The sequence below is a fragment of the Mus musculus genome, chromosome 15, assembly GCF_000001635.26.
Source record: "Mus musculus strain C57BL/6J chromosome 15, GRCm38.p6 C57BL/6J".
Taxonomy (NCBI): domain Eukaryota; kingdom Metazoa; phylum Chordata; class Mammalia; order Rodentia; family Muridae; genus Mus; species Mus musculus.
The window spans coordinates 13,311,005-13,329,691 of record NC_000081.6 but is presented as its reverse complement, the minus strand read 5'-3'; positions in this window follow the sequence as shown (position 1 = coordinate 13,329,691).

Sequence of the window (18,687 nt, the reverse complement as noted above, 5' to 3'; positions counted from 1 at the left end):
ACATTTAAAGAACCCGAGACACATTTGCTGAATGTTCTTACAAGAAATACTATGCACCAAGAAATCTGTGCCGGTCCCAAAGTGCAAACATAATTCATATGACTTCGAAGCAAATTAATATTTCTACTTTCTAGCACAAAATGATATTATCTTTGGGTTGTCAGTTGGCATGCAGGGGACACAATATATAGGCTACAGTCAAATGATCCTCACAGAGAAGAGGAAAATTGGGCCAATATTCCCATCCCTGCTCTGGAATTAAAGCCAGGAAAATAAAACTACATTCCAATCTGTCACCCTGCCATGCTCACAGCTGGATCCCATCACGCAGGCCATATGACAACACCTAGTATATTATGGGTGCTCTGTGGTATCAAGGAATTGTATGATCCAGGACACATGTGACAAAGCACTCCAGGCTCCCACACTGACATAGTGGGCTATGTCTACATGAATGTGAATCACAGAAGGATGGATGAAGCTGAATGTCAGCCCAGAAGATGGGAGAGGTTAGCCATACCTCTGAGAGAATAGCCCAAGTTAGAACAGGCCAGAAGCAAAGGCAGGAGGGCACTCCACTTGCTCTGTTTGTATGGGCAGACCAATTCTTCTGCTTCCTGTGACGGAAAACAGCTAAGGAAATATCAGAGCATCATTATACACCAGACTTGTTTGATTTACCACAGGTCTGGGTCAAACAACTGAGAGGTTAAAAAGTCTAGAATGGTAAATATGTTCTATAAGCTGGGTTATTGAAACACACATACACACACACACACATACACACACACACACTCATTCTGACTAGGGACACTCTGTCCCAAGAATCTAAAAAGCTAGCAGGAATCACTCATAACGTTTGTAAAAACCCAAACCCACCACATTTCAGCTCCACAGTCAGTTTGGTCAAGGTTTCACAGGAATCTGAGGATATTGATGAGACAAGGAACTTTCTTAAAAAGAAGTATGGGCAGACATTGGATTTTTAAAAGAAATATAATTTTTTTCTTGCATATTGTTTAAATCATGTGCTGTCTCAGCCATCCTACTTTGAGGTAATTATTTAAATTACCAATCTTACCTTTTTATTTATATTTGGTTCTATCCTGAAGAAAACTAGATGGAAATAGAGCTCACCACCAATATGCTGGCCCCACATGTTGACATTACAACAATGTCACTGTCAACACCAATGTCATCACCACTACTAATGTCACCCGTGTCAAATTCCATCACTGAGACATCAAAGTGAATGAGTATAGACTCATGTACAACATACACACATGGAAAAACAGGAGACCTCAAACAATCAAGGTTTAAACTTAAACAATGTGTGAGTGTGAATGTGTGTGTATGTGTGTGTATGTATATAATTCTGTTCATATATATATTGTGTGTATCTGTGTATGTATCTGTGTATCTGTATATGTGTCTGTGTGTCCATGTGTATGCAACTCTCTGTCTCTATGTGTATGTATCTGTGTATGCCAGTGAGTGTATGTGTGTGTGTCTATGTGTGTGTGTCTGTGTAAGTGTCTCTGTTTATATGTATCTGTATGTCTCTTTTATATCTGGGAATCTCTGTGTGTGCCTGTGTGTGTGTTTGTGTGTCTATGTGTATGTATTTCTATATGTATCTGTGTGTCTGTGTGTGCCAGTGTGTATGTATGTATCTCTGTGTATGCATCTGTGTGTGTGTCTGTGTGTGCATGTATGTATCTCTGTGTGAATGTTTCTCTGTGTAAATATCTGTTCGCCTGTGTGTATATATTTCTGTGTATTTATCTCTCTGTGTGTGCCTGTGTGTGTGTGTGTGTGTGTGTGTGTGTGTGTGTGTGTGTAAACAAAGGAAAGAGCATTGCAGATTAATGACTAAACCAATTATAAGATTCAAGTGGCTCATTCCGTGGTGCTCAGGACAGGATACCAAAAGTAGTCACATTCAGCTTTCTCCCACAGAGACTCCAGGAGCAGCTGCTACTCAGTTCAAGTGCACACTCGCTTATAAGCATAATCTTGTAAGTTTTAAGGAAAATGGCCAATGTGCCAAAGCAGTGTTTTCAAGATCAAATTAAAAATAGTCTCATGAGAAAAGCCTCGTGCATAAGCCTCCAGGATTCTAAAGGCCACACTAAGGCATGATTTGGTCCTAGTTTCCATCAGATATATTCTGTTTCACAGATGAGACACAATGCTAGCATCTAATGATCTATTAAGGCACCAGCAGGGTATTTCCAACTCCTTGCTCTTCATTTATCAGGGGGGAGGAAGGGAGCACCAAGAATGGTAGAACTGGTCTTCTGCACCAGCCCCTCAGCAAAACATATCCAACAAATGGGTATTGGGTGTTTGCCAAGTGTCAGACTCTGTGTCGAACACCATCAGCAGGTGTCCTCCACCCAGCTACAGCCTCAGCCCTCTGCCACACCCATCCCCATATACTTACTGCTCCACAATCCCACATGGTGGGGAAAGATCCCATTTGTGAAGAGAAAGTGGGCCTTCTTTTCACATATGATAATGTTCAGTTAACTTGCATGTTAATTTTGCCAGAAAACTCCATAGCTTGAACTAATTTTGGAAGACTGGTATTTAACAAAACCCTTTCTATTTTGCTTATCTGGCGTTCCTACCCCTCAAGAGCAGCTTCAGCTTATACTCAAAATCTTCCATTCTCCTTCCTGGGAAAAGTGCCATATAAAAAGAATCAATATACAATCTCCTTTCAGGGCAAAGAATATGATAATGCTTCTCTGATTCATGACACTAGCCACCAATCTTTGTCAAACCTGGAGCACTAACAAAAGTGGAAATGTCATATTCCATCCGCAGGACTGGACAAACTGGGGGAGCTCTCATTTCTCTCTGCATTAGGTAAGTTGCTTCTATCCCAATATAAGAATGTTAATGAATAAAAGACCTCTGGGGCCCAGATGTTTGGGTGTCATGAACACAACAGTTGCCTGCTTATAGTTATACTTCAAACGAGCAAGAGAATTGAATTATTAGCTGAATTAAGGTCGTACAGCTTAATTATTTCCAGAGTGGTGGAATTTAAATACTGGAAGGGGCTGTAGCGAGCTATTTGTCTACATTTGGTCTACCTGTAACAAAACAGATGCACTTTCCTGAAAACATAGCATCATTAGATATTGCCATTTATTATTACCTATTTCCCTTTTTGTTTTTTCTTATTTCTTTTTAATTTAGTATATGTATACATATGTATATGTATATACATGTATATATGTATATATGTGTGTATATATGTATGTATATGTATATATATATATGTATATGTGTGTATGTGTATACACACACACATATATATACATACATATAATATATATATGTGTGTGTGTGTGTGTGTGTGTATACATACACACACACATATATATATGTATATATAGTGTCATGAAAGTAGAGGCCAGATGACTGCTTACGGAGTCAGTTCTTTCCTTTCACTATATGAATCAGGGACCAGACTCAGGTTATGAGTCTTGATGGCAGAAGCCTTTGTCAACTGAGCCTTCTCACTGATCTGACCCTTTTCTCTAAATGACCTTTCATGTAGGCCAGACTGGCCTGGAACTCATCATATTGACCTTGAACTTCTGAGACTTCTAATTCCACCACCTGAGTACTATGATTCAGACATGTGCCACCAAGGATGGTTTGCGTGCTGCTAGTGATCATTCCGAGAACCCCCGGATGCTAATAAATGAGCCGTCTACTGGCTGACCTATATCTCCACAGCAAAAATTCTTTCATGTAACTAAGTGCTTATAGCAGTCAGTCCTAGGGAGGTGGTATGGTCTGGGGGATTTGAAAATTACTGTCACATCCCTAGTGTTAAATATTTCATCATGATGATAAAGTATTTTACAACCGCAAATAAATATAAAAGTTATTCAAATCTGATTTTATTTACTTTCTCCTCATTCATCCTAATTTTGCCTAATAAGAACCCTCACAAAACACAGATAACATTCATTTTTTGAAGGTATCAAGTTACCCTCACTCTTGACTTCTTTGTAAGAGACTGTCCATTTCCTGCCCTAGACACTATGAGGTGGGAGGACTTGTCAGTTCTCCACGGATCTCTTAAGTTTGGGTAAGTTTTGTCAGCAGAAGTACCAACTGCCTCTGTACCAGTTAATTTCTTGTGACATGTTTGTATAACAATAAGTCTTAAGAGAAAAAAATAAATTTCTCCTGGTGGAACAAAAGGCAGGTGACAGCCTTGCTACCTATTATAGACACTTCAGATTCCATGTCTCAGCTTTACTCTCACGTAAAGCAACCCACCAGACACGCAGCTGTAACCTGGGCCACTTTACATCCCCTGTGGTAAGTGGGGGCTCGGGAACAGGTGTTGGGTGATCTATAGATCTGGGTACAAGCATGGCTGTGAGTAACAAAGTTCTTTGTCTCTGACCCAGAAGTTTCTCGCCTTCTGCCAGCATCCATGAATCTGTCAGCCTAGCTAATTAGCTTGTAAGGAATGAAAACTTTCAGACATCTTGTAGGGTTTTGCAGGTACTTTACTCTGTTCAATGGAAGGATATGTTCTTTTTCTTGGGCAAACTATAATCTGAAACACTTTTGAGATAGTATACTTTTGAGATAGATAGAACTGAAGAAGCTTAAAACCGCATTGAGTACTTTTAAAACAAATTATAAAAAAGAATCGGAATTGCCATAATGAGTCATCTAGAGGAAAATACAACCATCATTGGCTGTGTTGAGGGAGCAAGGTGCAGCCTAAGACTGCCAAAGAAGAATTTTTCTTTAATTACATAAAAGAAACAAACTAGAAGGGCTTCAGCGAATGCAGTGGTATTTAAGCCCCACTACCTGTAACCCCTGAACATCTTTTCCTTTACATCTGTCTGTGAGATGCTGATGAATTGCACCTTAAGTGCTGTTTCTCACCTCCTGAAGTCTCCATCCTGTCTACCTAAGTCTGCTCCTAGGGTGCCCTTCTGAAGCCACCCCCCCCCCCCCCGGCTCAGCTTGAGGAGGTGGGGCCATTCCAACAAGCTTCTTCCAATGACTTGGAAGACTCCAAGTTTCAATTAAACTTTGCCCCTGCTGAGTCACTGCCTTCTTCAGCCAGCATTTGGAGCGCTCAGATTTCTTAATCTAATTGAACACTTAATATACAGCCATAAATTAATCACATTGAAATGGTGCTAATTATTTCATTAGCTCCAAACCAATCCAATCTAAATCACAACTTATTAAAGCTCAATGCTGTTTCATCTTAACTTGAACTATTGATTAAAAGATGCTATAAATTACATATGCAGATAAATAAAGATTACATTTCTGTCTACTTTTCTGAAACTCCAAGGACATTATGAAGGGACTGTGCGTGTTCCTGGTCCCTTTTAATTTTCTGCAGCTGTACAGAATACAGCAGTAGCTGTAGCTCATAGCCACATGAATAAAGTAAGGTCAGAACAAATTTTCATCCCACTGGTCTCACTGCAGACTGACAAGTAGAAAGGCTCTTTGCTCTTTCTTTTTTTTCCCCCTTTCCCTTGAACATCTTGACAGGCAGGCCAGTAGATAATCCTGTCCAGAGTTAATATGTAGTAACAGGACAGAGGGAAACTGGCTTAAGAGGCTTGCATCTAGGTCGGGACATATCGATGCCATCCTTAAAGATGTGCTCTCCGTTCACCGCTGCGAAGATAAATGTCTGAACAATGAGCTTAAAAGCAGAAGGGAGCGAGATGATCAGAGATGGGTGACGAATTGTCAAACTGTGGAAAAAGAGCTTTCACCAAAGAGGCAAGTTTGCCTTGTGAAGAGGTGCGGAGTACAGGAGAAATGGAGGAAATAATTAGGATTTGCTCTTTCCCTGGGCTGTGTGAGCTGGAGACTGAGTTCTTACAGGAAAGCGTGGCTATCTTAACTCATGGAGAGAAGCACTCGTGAACAACAAGGGTGAGAGAATCCATCCTCTTGTGGCCAATAAAATGGGCCAGGAGCCTCCCTTTGCAATCCATTTGGCAACTCATCAGAAACCGTACTGTACAGAAAGAATCTATAATCACAAAATGCTATCGCAACCTTTTAGCAGCATTTAACCTCATCCAGAGAACAGGACAGAAAGAACCTTACAACGACCTCCTGCACCTTTGTTTTCCTTGTCTGCAGGCCTCTCCCACCATTTCTAATTAGGACTATCACAGTTGGCTGTGTGCATTTGATGTGTGCTGGCATTTGCAAGTTTCCAGAGATACCCAATGATGGAATTTAGCCTTTGATATAAGAATTGAAAGTGAGGACATACTCCTTCTCTAAAAGCTTAAAAGCTACCATTTATCCACTTGGCTTGCCCAAGTGCAATTCTGGAACCTAGAAGCACCAACATCAATACTGTAACAGAAAGTAGATCCTATATTATCTTGACAATATACAATGCCACTCTACAGAGTTGCAAAAAAGAATCATTTTTCTCTTAATCAATCAATAATCATATAAACAATGATCTTAAGGTCTCCACCCCCACCCCACCCCCCATGTAATGAGCTGTCCAAGACCATTGTTGAGGTTTGATGAGCATCTTAATTGTCTCTGGATAGGTCTGCACGACTTGTTGACAGCTGCTCTCAGAATCAGTGTTTGCTTTTAATGCTGCTGATGTTCTTTCAAGCAGATGCATCTCTCTCCTCAAACAGATGCCCTTTAGAATATATATTTAACACTACTAATCTGACCAAAGTGCAACATGTGAAGATACTGGAGTGCTATCTGCAGAGCTATCTTTATCAACAGGATGGAGGTTGATTGTAAGCTTTGCAAATGCAAGCCAGTATGTCCTGTTCCCCTTTGAAATCTAAACACCAAAGACGTGTATCTGACTCATATGAGGCACTATAAATGTATATACGAATGAAGAAATGAATGAGCCAGTGAATTAAAGTACCTGTTCATGGATTTAAGAGCCCCCCACCCCCCACCCCACCCCACTCCATTAGCCTATTTTACTGGTTAGATTTTTGTTATGCCTAAATCATCTTGGGAGCATTTCAGAGCTGGGCATCTCTTTCCTGGAATTCCTCCAAACACCAGCCCTCTGGTTCTGACAACTTCAAATATCTTTAATGATTTCTTTAAAGAGTCATAAAACGGCAGGCTACTAAAAAGGAGATAACTGTACCATCCCTGCTCGTGAATGGACTTAGCAAGCATTTAAGGAGCCTTAACATCAATCTTGCACAGCTAGATTTATAGTGCATCCATTTTATGAATCTCTTTGACTTGGATCCTTGAGCCCTTGGGCAGTTTTTCAGGGAGCCCCTTATGATGCACACACACTGAACTGAGTAGCAGGAAATGTGATTCTCCCAGAGGCTGGTGCTCACCTACTTTGATTATTCTGCCCAGGGAGTAGGATTATGTTGGCAGGTCAGCAGGTACTCTATCGTGCCGACGATGGGGGAAAAAAATGGAGGTGCAGAGGGAGGATGGCAGTGGTTTACCTCTAGTTTACTGAAACACATCCAAGCACAGAGCATACGTTAAACCAATGGTTATTGCCTTCAGCATTTTTTATAGTTTAAAAATTGAATATTCATTTGTGCCTTTTAAAGACATTTAATGAATCTATATCTTATGAGAGATAACGTGACAAAATGAGACATTAGACTTTTCATTTTTGCCTTCGTAATTGACAGGCTGATTTTCCTAAGGTTCCCCAAGTCTCCTTGAATAGGTAACAACTTTTAAGAGACTCGAGTGTGTTAGCCAAATATGACCTTGAATGACTTACCTGTCTTAGTTCATCTCTTAATAGTACATGAATAAGGCATCTTTACCACATATACACAATTTTTCAAACATCATTTTGATATATGCTCCTTGATGTGCATATTTGGCAAGGCCATCAGCGCTCCCTCCAAAAAAAAAAAATGCTTTACAATTAAATGTAATTGTAAATGAAATCAAAGGGTCATAGAGGCTCAAAGTTGGCAGACACCGTGTAATCATCTTGCCAATCCTCCCTTCCACTGTATTTTTCATTGCATAGTATCCTTGACACATTCTGCTTTAATTCCCCACATATGGGGAGTCTAGAAGCTAGTGCAATAGCCTTCATCACTAAGCAGCAGCAAATAGAAAATGATAATTTCTTATAAAAAAAATAACCTCTACTTCTACTGCACACTATGTAGTTCACCATGCATTTTATATATTTAAAACATATCCCATTCTGTCTCTTGAAGCCAAGAAAGAATGATTTATCCCAATCTCCAGATAGGAAAATTGAAGCTCAGAGGTGTAAAAACACAAAATTATAGTAAAATGCTCTAACTTTCAAATTTGAAGTGACAGAACACAACAGACTACAGATCTGTAAATATATACCATCGGGACCCCTTCACTCTTTCCAAAATGTGTTCCTGGCTTGAGGCAAAGGTTGCTTGCTCATTTAGAGACTGATGAGGCTCTGGAATTAGTACCTCCTTCCGCCTGGAGAGGTCAGGGGTATAATTGCCTCCAATGGAACAAGCTGGGTGCCAGTACAGCTGTTCCTGCAGCGACTGGTCTGGGTTTGGCATGCGCATTTAAGATCCATATAAAAAGAATATTAATAGGTTACCATGTCTTCGGAACTAAGGACACTATATGCAAAACAGTGAGCTGAGTCATCAGAAAATGTTCCCTTTGAAGGGAACGTCCAGATAATTCACAAAGCAAAAGGCAATCAATTGCATTACTGGTGCATTATTATTTCAAGGCAAAGTGCAAAGAGAAGATTCTAGGTTTTATAGCATCTTCCATCATCATAGCCACTCTTAAACGTGTGTGTACTAGTTCACCACTCAGCCAGAAGCGCCATCAAAGAGCCCAGCCACCAGCTCACTGACTTTCCCTCTCCAGATACAAAAGAAGTCACTTCTTCAATTAGAGCGCAATGACACTAATGAATGCACCCTGGTTGTTCCCTTTCTTACAAGACTTTCTTATCTGGCAGCTCCACTGACTCGATGAGAAGGTGATTTGCAAGTCTGATGTGCAAGTTTTTGATCACAAGAGACAAGAGAGTATAAAGTTTCTGCTTACAGTCTTAGGGACATTGCAGAAATTAGCTGTGGCGACGTAGTGAAATTATTCAAATAAAAATAGACTCCTAACTTTGTGAGCCTCCCTGCTTAACTTGCAAAGGACTGTGCTATAAATGAAAAGTCTCATGGTTAGCCTCCAGAGGCCTGGTTAGTAGCTGGATCGCCTCAGTTTCTGCATTATTCAGCTCTCTGGTCAAGAGGAAAAGACTATAAATAGAGATGTTTTTAAAGCACAGGATAGCCTACTTATCTTGGTGAATTTGAATCAATAGTTCTAACTAATTTTCAATAATCAATCAGCAAGACTTTTAAGCAGAAAAGTAAACAAGCAGGCTTGGTTCATTCTTTTGAGCACATGTAACACCGTCGCCCATCACACCACTCTCTGGTAATATCTTGGTTTTCAGTCACTGAACATCTTGAAAGTAAAATAAACACGCATGTCATTAAGGCATGTTACTTCTGTTCCACATATGTTACCTGATAGAAATCTGGTAAAAAAAAAAAAAAAAGTTGTATGAAGCCACAGTACAGTACCAGAGTAGTATTCACAGAACCAGACACAATGATAGAAAGCAATCCGCAGATGATATTATGGGTATCTACATGTGGTGGCAGTCAGGAAAATATTTGTCTGCTTTATGATGCAAAAATAAAAAGAATATATGCAGACCACTGGACCCTGAAAGACAGATGCCTACAATGTAGACTGTTCCACTATAAAGCACACTCTATTAGGCCGGTGGTGAGGGTCTCCTCTACCACTTTTTGGAGGGGCCACGTGAACTCCCTTTCCATCTGGGTGATTGAGAGCATTGCCAGGTGAAGACGGCCAGGTGCACTGAAGGAGAATAAGATGTCAGAAAAGGAAAAGGTAATTTGTTTTCTCCTCTAGGGGAACCTGGCTATGTTCTTTTTCTTCAAAACAGTAGTTTTAAAGAAATATACCCTCACCAAGTTTTAAATGATTAATAAGCTTAACGCCCATGAGCCATCTCCCATGCACGCAGTTGGAGGTGGGTGGAGATCAATTCTCCGTTCCTAATTTTTAATTGAGTCTAATGACCAGAAGTGAAGTGACCTGAAAGCCTTCAGTCTGGGGAGGAAGTGCATCAGGCAGCGCTACTTCTGCTTGCATGATTTTTTTTTTCTCATTTCAGACTCTGTCCCTGAATCTGCCAACATGACAATGCTCTTCAATAATAAAAAAAGACATGTTCCAGGCTTTTGCAAAGATGACACCTGCTTGAGTGACAGTCTATTTTTGCATGCCTGTTCCTCAGCTCTAGTTACACAGCAATCTGTCAGGCACTTAGATGACATGCGCTCTTCAAGCCATTAAAGAGTTAACATGGAATATTCTTAATCTCATAAAATAAACGTCTGTCTATGATTCGTGGGGTGATAAAATTGCCTTCCAAAATGAAATCACACTATCACACCATTTCCAGGTTAATTACTTGATTAATGGCTATCTTCCTCTGATGCATGCTTGGTGTTTTCTCACACAGACAAAAGAGGAGACTCCTCCAAATTTTTGTGTTAAAAGTCTGTCTTCACAGGCTTTGTTCAGCCCAAGAGATAATTTTTCTGGGTTCAGAAATCAATGTGTTATTCCTAATTGTCGCCGTGTTGTGGAAGAGAGTTGCCTTCATGATTGACAAATGCGGAATTCGATGACTGAACCTAAGTGAGCTATTTTCACCCCCTTCCAGATGGGTAGAGCTGGGAACTATTTCTCATCATTAAGTAGGAATCATTTAACTTTTGGTTGGCATGAAAGTGGCATAAGAACATTGCTTGGCTTTCAGAAGCATCTGGAAAGTGAGGAACTTTGCAGTACAAGACACAGAGTGATTCCTTCACACTCACACTGGTAATGAAGGTAGCCATGTTGACATTTTTTTTCCCATAGGCAAGCATGTTTCTCTCAGAATCCAATTAAAACCAGGATTACGTTGACTTTTTCCAGAGCAGCATTCATAGTATAAGATGATGTCCTGGGTCAGGTATTATCTTTGGGAAACAAGGGCATTCTACCTGAAGAAGGCTCACTCTATGGAAAGACCCCCCCCCCCCACTGATCACTCTGTACATCCTCAGAATCTAGAATCTACTCTTTTTGCTTTCTCCATTTTCAAAGGTTCCGAGGCATCCTGAAGAGCTGCACAGCACACATGTAAATCACACATTCAAGCAGAATTGAATTGTTATTTTGTGGGTTGTATCCCCGTAGGAAAATGATCCATATGTTATTACCATGCACTGGATGCCTCTGGAACCAACTTGGCATGATAAAATAGACTAGAGTAAACTAAGGAAAGTGGGGAATTGAAAGAGAAAGCATTAAGGGGAAAGAGAGCAGAGTGAGCAGAAGGAAACAGAATCATTTCAAAGCATATGAAATTCTGTAGTTGTTTATGACACTGGTAACTTCTAATTTCTAAAATACTTAAAATGTTTTCTCTCATAATCTAAGAAGTCCACTAAGAACATGTATTTTCACTTTTTCCTATAAATTTTCTGGATTTTTTTTTTTTTTTTTTTTTGGAGATGTGGTCTCTCTGTGTAGCTCTGTCTGTCCTAGAACTTACCACGTAGACCAGGCTGGCCTTGAACCACATCAGGCTTCTGAATTTTTTAATTCCTCAAAAATAATACAGAAAAAAAATATGTCTAAACTAATAGTAATGAATGTGGAGGGAGACCTACCATGAAACTGAAAAAAAAAAATAAGATACAGACAAACATATTTACTGGTAATGCAGAAACTGCTGGGATGCTACAAACAAGGGTACTTTTTGATGAAACTTGTAAATCCACACATATAACTTTCCACCATTCATCTGTCGTTACTTTGTAGAAAGAGAAAGTCAGAAATAACACCGAAAGAGAAGAGCCAGGACCCATTTGTTTTCTATTGCTGTGCAGCAAATTACCACAGACCTAGTGGCTTTAAATAACACATATTTATTATCTCATCATTTCTTTGGTTCAAGTGTCTGGGCACAGCTTCCCTACTTCTACTGCTCAGGGTCTCACAAGGCTGCAATCAAGGTGTCACTTAGCCTGAGTTTCTCTTCCAACTTAGTATGTTTGTTGACAGAATTCAGTTCCTTGCAGCTATTTTGCTGAGGCCCTCAGATTTCAAAGGCCATCCATATTTTCCTGTCACATGATGCTGTCCATCAGCAATTTGTATCGTACAACCTCTTTTCAAGGTTATCAGAAAAGTCTCTGTGAATCTAACAAAGCAAGGCTTTATGTGTATGGAGAAAGATAATAGATGAGATAGATGCATGGATGGATAGATAGATAATAGGTAGGCAGATGCACAGATAATAGATAGATATGTAGGTAGATGACAGATGAATAGATGATGATAGATATAGGATAGATGATAGATATATGACAGATAGATCTAAATATGGAAACAATGATCTATTGCTCTTGCCGTACTCTGTTGAACAGAAGCCAGTTATAAGCCCTCATACATTCACAAAAAGGGTTCTGAATGGTACACATTCATGGTTCTACCCTGGAATATCCTATCAAAACTATGAAGAAAGATCCACACAAGCTCATAATCCAGGGGGCAGACTTTATGCAACCAAGGAGGTTTTTTTTTTCCCCTCAGAAGCAACCATCTGCATAAATGCTCAATCAGTTCCACAAATATATTTCTCATTCAGACTGCATCTCAAAACCAAAAGATAGCCTGGGAATAGCATGCATAGTGACAATTCTAGCAACAGTGAGAAAGATCAGAAGATATTCAGGGCCAGGCTCAGGTATATTGTAAGTCCAAGATCAACATATTTTACATAAAACACTGTCTCAAGACCTTAAAAACAAACCAGAATGGGAGATAGTCTGTTATTCAATAGGTTATAGTATTTCATCAGTACATAACATGGCTGAGCAGTGGGTGAACATAGCTGGTTACTATGTTCCCCAGTCACTGTCATGTCATGATGTTCTATCTCTTCAAAAATACCTTCCCACCATTTCCTTTTCCTGATCAAAATGGTGTGTCCTGTGACAGAGGCTGTAAATATGCAATGGAGTATCCCTATGAGAAAATCAATGTCTCTCTCCAGGGCCAGAATGGCATAAAACCTAGTGATATGACAAAAGAGGTTGTCAAGGTGGGGCTGGAAAGATGGCTCAGTGGTTAAAAGCATTGACTGCTCTTCCAGAGATCCTGAGTTCAACTCCCAGCAATCACATGATGACTCATAACCATCAGTAATGGAATCTGATGCCCTCCTCTGGTGTGTCTGAAGACAAATACAGTGTACTCTTATACATAAAATAAATAAATCTTTTAGAAGGAGGAGGAGGAAGAAGAAGGAGGAGAGGGAGGGGAAGGGGAAGATGAAGACGAAGACGAAGACGAGGACGAGGACGAAGACGAAGACGAAGACGAAGACGAAGAAGAAGAAGAAGAAGAAGAAGAAGAAGAAGAAGAAGAAGAAGAAGAAGAAGACAGAAGACAGAAGACAGAAGACAGAAGACAGAAATAAATGTCCATGGCACTATTGAAGCAAGCACAGATGATGTTAACACATATTGCTCAAGAAAACAAAACAAACAAACAAACAAAAAAATGACTTATCATCCAACTCATTAGTATTGGGTTAATTTTTAAGTGCTATATATTTTCCATAAACACATTCTTTAACATAGAACCAAATACTTGTATTGTACTAGTTTGGTATATATTAAAAGCAATTTTCATGGTACATGCACCAACTGGCTTAATTTGCTATTGCATTTTCATAATTAATTGATCTGTTGGAAATTGCCTACAATCACTAGGTTAGATTTTATTGAAGAGAAGAAAAAAATAAACATTTTCAAAATATATATATTAATCTTCAGTATTTTCATTTTATTTTTGCCCTTATTTGGATAACAATTTGTAACAATTCGTGCCTAATAGTTTATATCTTTTTATGTACATTGGTATTACTCTTACATGTATATCTGTGTAAGGGTGTCAGATATTGGAGTTATAGACAGTTGTGAGCTACCATGTGAGTGCTGGGAATTAAACCCAGGTTCTCTGGAAGAGCAGTCAGCACTCTTAACCAATGAGCCATCTCTCCATCCCATGTCTATTGAATTTGTCAAAAGCATCCAGAGTTATTTTCTGAAAGACTGGCTCCCTTCACGTGTATGAATTTTGTAACTAAAATATAATTCATTTCCAAAACTACCATAATCAGTACAAATAAAATTAGATAGTTCAAGACAAAGCCCAACTAACTTATAATTGGGGATCTTAGATGGGCAAATAGAGGACAGTGAAGTTAACTATTAACCACAGCACTCCAGTACTTTGTGCTAGCATGGTGCAAGAAGAAACACTCATAGAATGAGTATAGGAAAGTCATTTCAAATCACTTCTAGTTATCAAAAACATGATCAATATGAGATATTAGTGGTATGTGTATCATCTGCTAAGTCAAAGGGACAAGCATTTGCTATCGTACCTGGAAAAAGTTGCTGATCTTGAATATGTGGATACAATTAGTTTGTCAGATAGAATGGCATCTGTGAAGTGTTCACCTCACAGCATTGCAGGAGCCTGTTACCTTCTCAAATCCTAGAAAGCTTTTGACATTAGCCTGCATTTTGACAGGCACTAAGGAATGGTGAAAAATTTACCGGAGGTCCTGAGGTTACTGCTTGAAGATTTGTGACTCATCAGGGCTTAGTTGAAAGGGTCTTGTCAAATTCGTTTTTTTAACACCAACAAATATGAGGTTGAATGGTAAAATAGATTCCATTTAATCCAATTTATTTTATGTAGCTGTGCTCAAGGATGCATGAAGGGGCCTCTCCTGTATAAGAAATGTTTCCAAACGATAGAAGGGATGGAAATTTACCCCATAAAATCCACAAGGGTATATTCAGTTCTCTGTCCCTGCATGCGGAATATAATCAGTCACCTAGTCATGTCATTCAAAACTACCCAGTGGTAAAACACTGGAAATTTAGCATATCAGGGCATTGGTCTATTGCTTCTTAATCTGCTGAAAACTTCTCCATCCTTCTCCAAACCTTTTCCTACCCCTGCTCATGCTTCCAAAGGTCCCAGCTGTACTCTGACCCTTTCCAGAGAGTTCACTTGGGCCCCATACTCCATAGAGCAATGTCTCACATGCTTCTGGTGGGATGGAGGCTCACCGTCATTTATAGAATTTTTTTTGAGACTGGCTGCTCACAGTCATTTATGAGTGTCTGAGATCATCTGCACTCATGTAGGCCCATCCCAAAGTCATAAATCCATCCCCACCCTCACTCTGTGTGTATTGCAATTGTGTCCAATGTTTCCCCAACACTCTTTATCCTTAATCATTTGTCTTTCACAAGTGACTCTTTAAATACTTGCCCAAATCCTTATTGCAGGGTCCACCCATAATGTTTTGGGAATCTCGGTTTTACAGCGTCAGTTCTATTGCCCCTGCACTGTTGAATCTGAAACATTAGGCTGAGATTTAGACACAATCAATAATAAATAAGATTGCAATAGGACACTACAAATTTTTAACTTATTTGTTTATTTACATCCGCTATTATGTTTTGAAGTCTTTGATAGAAAACACTATACCTTTTCCTCACCAGGCACTGTGCTTATGTTTACTAAATAACTGAATATGAGTTATTAATAACACTAAATACAAGAATAGTTTCAAATTTTGTTAAAATCTTCCCCATCCACCTTCTTTGGGATCTTGGGAATTAAGTGGGCACATTCTAAGCTCTACAGCCTTTTGGCCACTTTCAGCATTTTATTATACCAAAATGTTCTATTATTAGAATTAAGATTATATGCTTTCATTATTCTAAAGATCTAAATATGTGACTATGTCATCATGCCATTCTCTACTGAAGGGTAGACACTTTAAGAACCAGTCTGACATTTAGTATCTATATCCATACAAAAATAACTACATGAAAATAGATTTTCAATGAGTTACTCTCTCCTTTAGGGTGTGGTTGTTGAATCATTATTCTTTCTGAATCTTCTAGGTTCGTAGAACATAGCTTTGATAAATGTAAAACCATTGTGTTCTTCGTAGCAGATGAGTGAGGACAGCTCAGTCCTCTCACACTACACCACTCTCCCCAAGGGTATATACTATGGTGATGATATAATTGACTAGTGGTTAAAACTTCTTTCTTCATCTTCCCTTCTGGTCACCCAAGGTTTTCATCAGAGCTGTTTAACTGAGGACCATAGCTACCTGACCCGCTCCATTTCTTCACAATCCTATCTACCTTTGATTGTTTTGTGCAAAACTTCAACAATTCATGGCAATTTAATTATATATTCATATTAAGACCTTACCAGTCATCTAAATATTGGCCTTAAGACAAGTATTTATCTTTTAAAATACAAATATGAAATGGATAAATTAACTAATATTCCTCTTAATCCACTTTAAAAGTGAATTTTCTTGTATTTATTTCCAGACACTATAGTAAAATAAAAAAATTAATGCAAACCTAGTTATGAGCATTTGATATTTTTATTGACATGACGTCTTCGTTTGCTTTCAGTTGCTGTGATAAGAACCATACCAAAAGCAATTTGGACATATCACAGTCCATTGAGAGAAGCCAAGGCAGGAGCTCAAAGCAGGATCTTGGAGGCAGGATCCATGGAATAACATTGCTTGCTGGTTTGCTGGTTTGCTCCCACTGGCTTTTTCAGCCTGCTTTTTTATACCACCCAGGACCAGCAGCTTATGAGTGGTACTGCTCCAGTAAACTGGGCTATTTCACATAAATCATCAATCTACAAGGTGTCAACTTTCCTACAGGCCATCTGATGGAGGCATTTCCTCAGCTGAGAGTCTTCTTTGCAGATAGCTCTAATTTGTGTCAAGTTGACACAAAACTAACCAGGACATGTGAGAACACACAATTTTCCAGACCAGTCCTGCCCCAAATACTCTGCTCTCTGGGTGCATTGATTAAATAACTCTTAGCTGTGTGTTTGCTTTATTTAATAAATCCCTGGAGATATTCGGACATTTTGATCATAAGAATCACTATAGCTAATAGTTTTTCAGCACCATCTCAAATATCAGGGATGCACAGAACTTCAAAAAGCAGAATACAGGATAATGGGAAGGGGTGAGATCTGTTCTGATACATTGGTTGCATACAGAAGAGAATGGAGAGTATTGGGGAAGAAGGAGACCAACAATGTGAGGGATAAGATCAATGGGCTTGGTCAATATAAACAAGGTGTAAAATTCCACCTGTATGAAATGCCAGAATGACAGTGGTTAAACAACAATGAAGTGTCTTAGTTACATTTCTACTGCTGTGGCAAACACAAGGAAATTTATAAAAGAAAGTGTTTAATTGGACTTATACTTCCAGGAAGTTCATGAAGGTTGAGCAAAGAAATGGTGGCAGGAACAGCTGAGAGCTCACATTTGACTAACCAGGAGGAGGATGAGGAGAGGATTAACTCAAAATGGTGTGAGGCTTTTGAAACCTCAAAAGCTTAACTCCAGTTTAAAAAAAAAAAACAAAAAACAAAATCAAAAAAAAAAAAAAAAACATCATTCCTAGTCCTTCCAAGATAGCTAACTGGGGACCAAGTGTTCAAACATACTACTCTATGGTGGTCATCCTCATTCAAGCCACCACATGAATAAAGACTTAAAAGCAAGATTGTAGTATGAGGAATTTTGCTGGGAACAACATATGTAATTTGGGAGCCCAAATACTTTGACAAAATAGTTATGAGATAGCGGGGATCTTTCTAAATAGGAACAAGTACCTGTCACAAATTGTCTTCTGAGGTGAGTTTTCTAGGTGTCTAGACATTTCAGTTGAAAAGCGATGATTGCTGAAATCTAGCATCAACAGGTGGATGATCCCCTGTAGAGAGAATGGCTGGGAAGGGAGGCCTGGATTCTCAGAATGTACACACAATGTCAGCAGGCACACATACAGAGAATCAAAAGGTCATGGTTCCCACTCTGTCTGCTTAATTACAGTGCCATCTTCCCTGACTTGCATTTTGGTAGTCATGCAAATATTGACAGTACATTCTTTTAGATGATTAAATAAAAAATAATGCCAATTTTAAAATTCTGTGATTTTTTTTCCAGAAAATTGCATTCAGAAAAAAAAAATCAATGTTTTCAAGTATTTGAAGTATTTGGCCTCTGTAAATTAAAAAAAAAAAAAGCTTTGCTTTTTAGACCTCCAACTACTGGCATGTTTTCTGAGATGTGTTGTTGATGAACTAATGGACCACATTTGAAATTTCTCTTCAAAATCCTCAGTTATGTCATCCATGAAGATCTCTGTTCCCAGTGCTGGGACTGAACCCAACTCACTCCACATATTAGGCAAGTCCTCTACTGTTTAGCAATCTCTAAGCTCAATTCATGTCATTGAATCCCTATCCCCACTTTGTACACACAGGGGGACCAAGGAGAAGAGACAAGGTAGCATAGAACACAGAGGCTAAGATATTTCTGGACAGAATGAAGCCTTTGAGAAAAGGAAGATGCACAATAAATCCGATTGTTACTTATCACTAGGGTTAGTTGGCAGCCTTGGGATA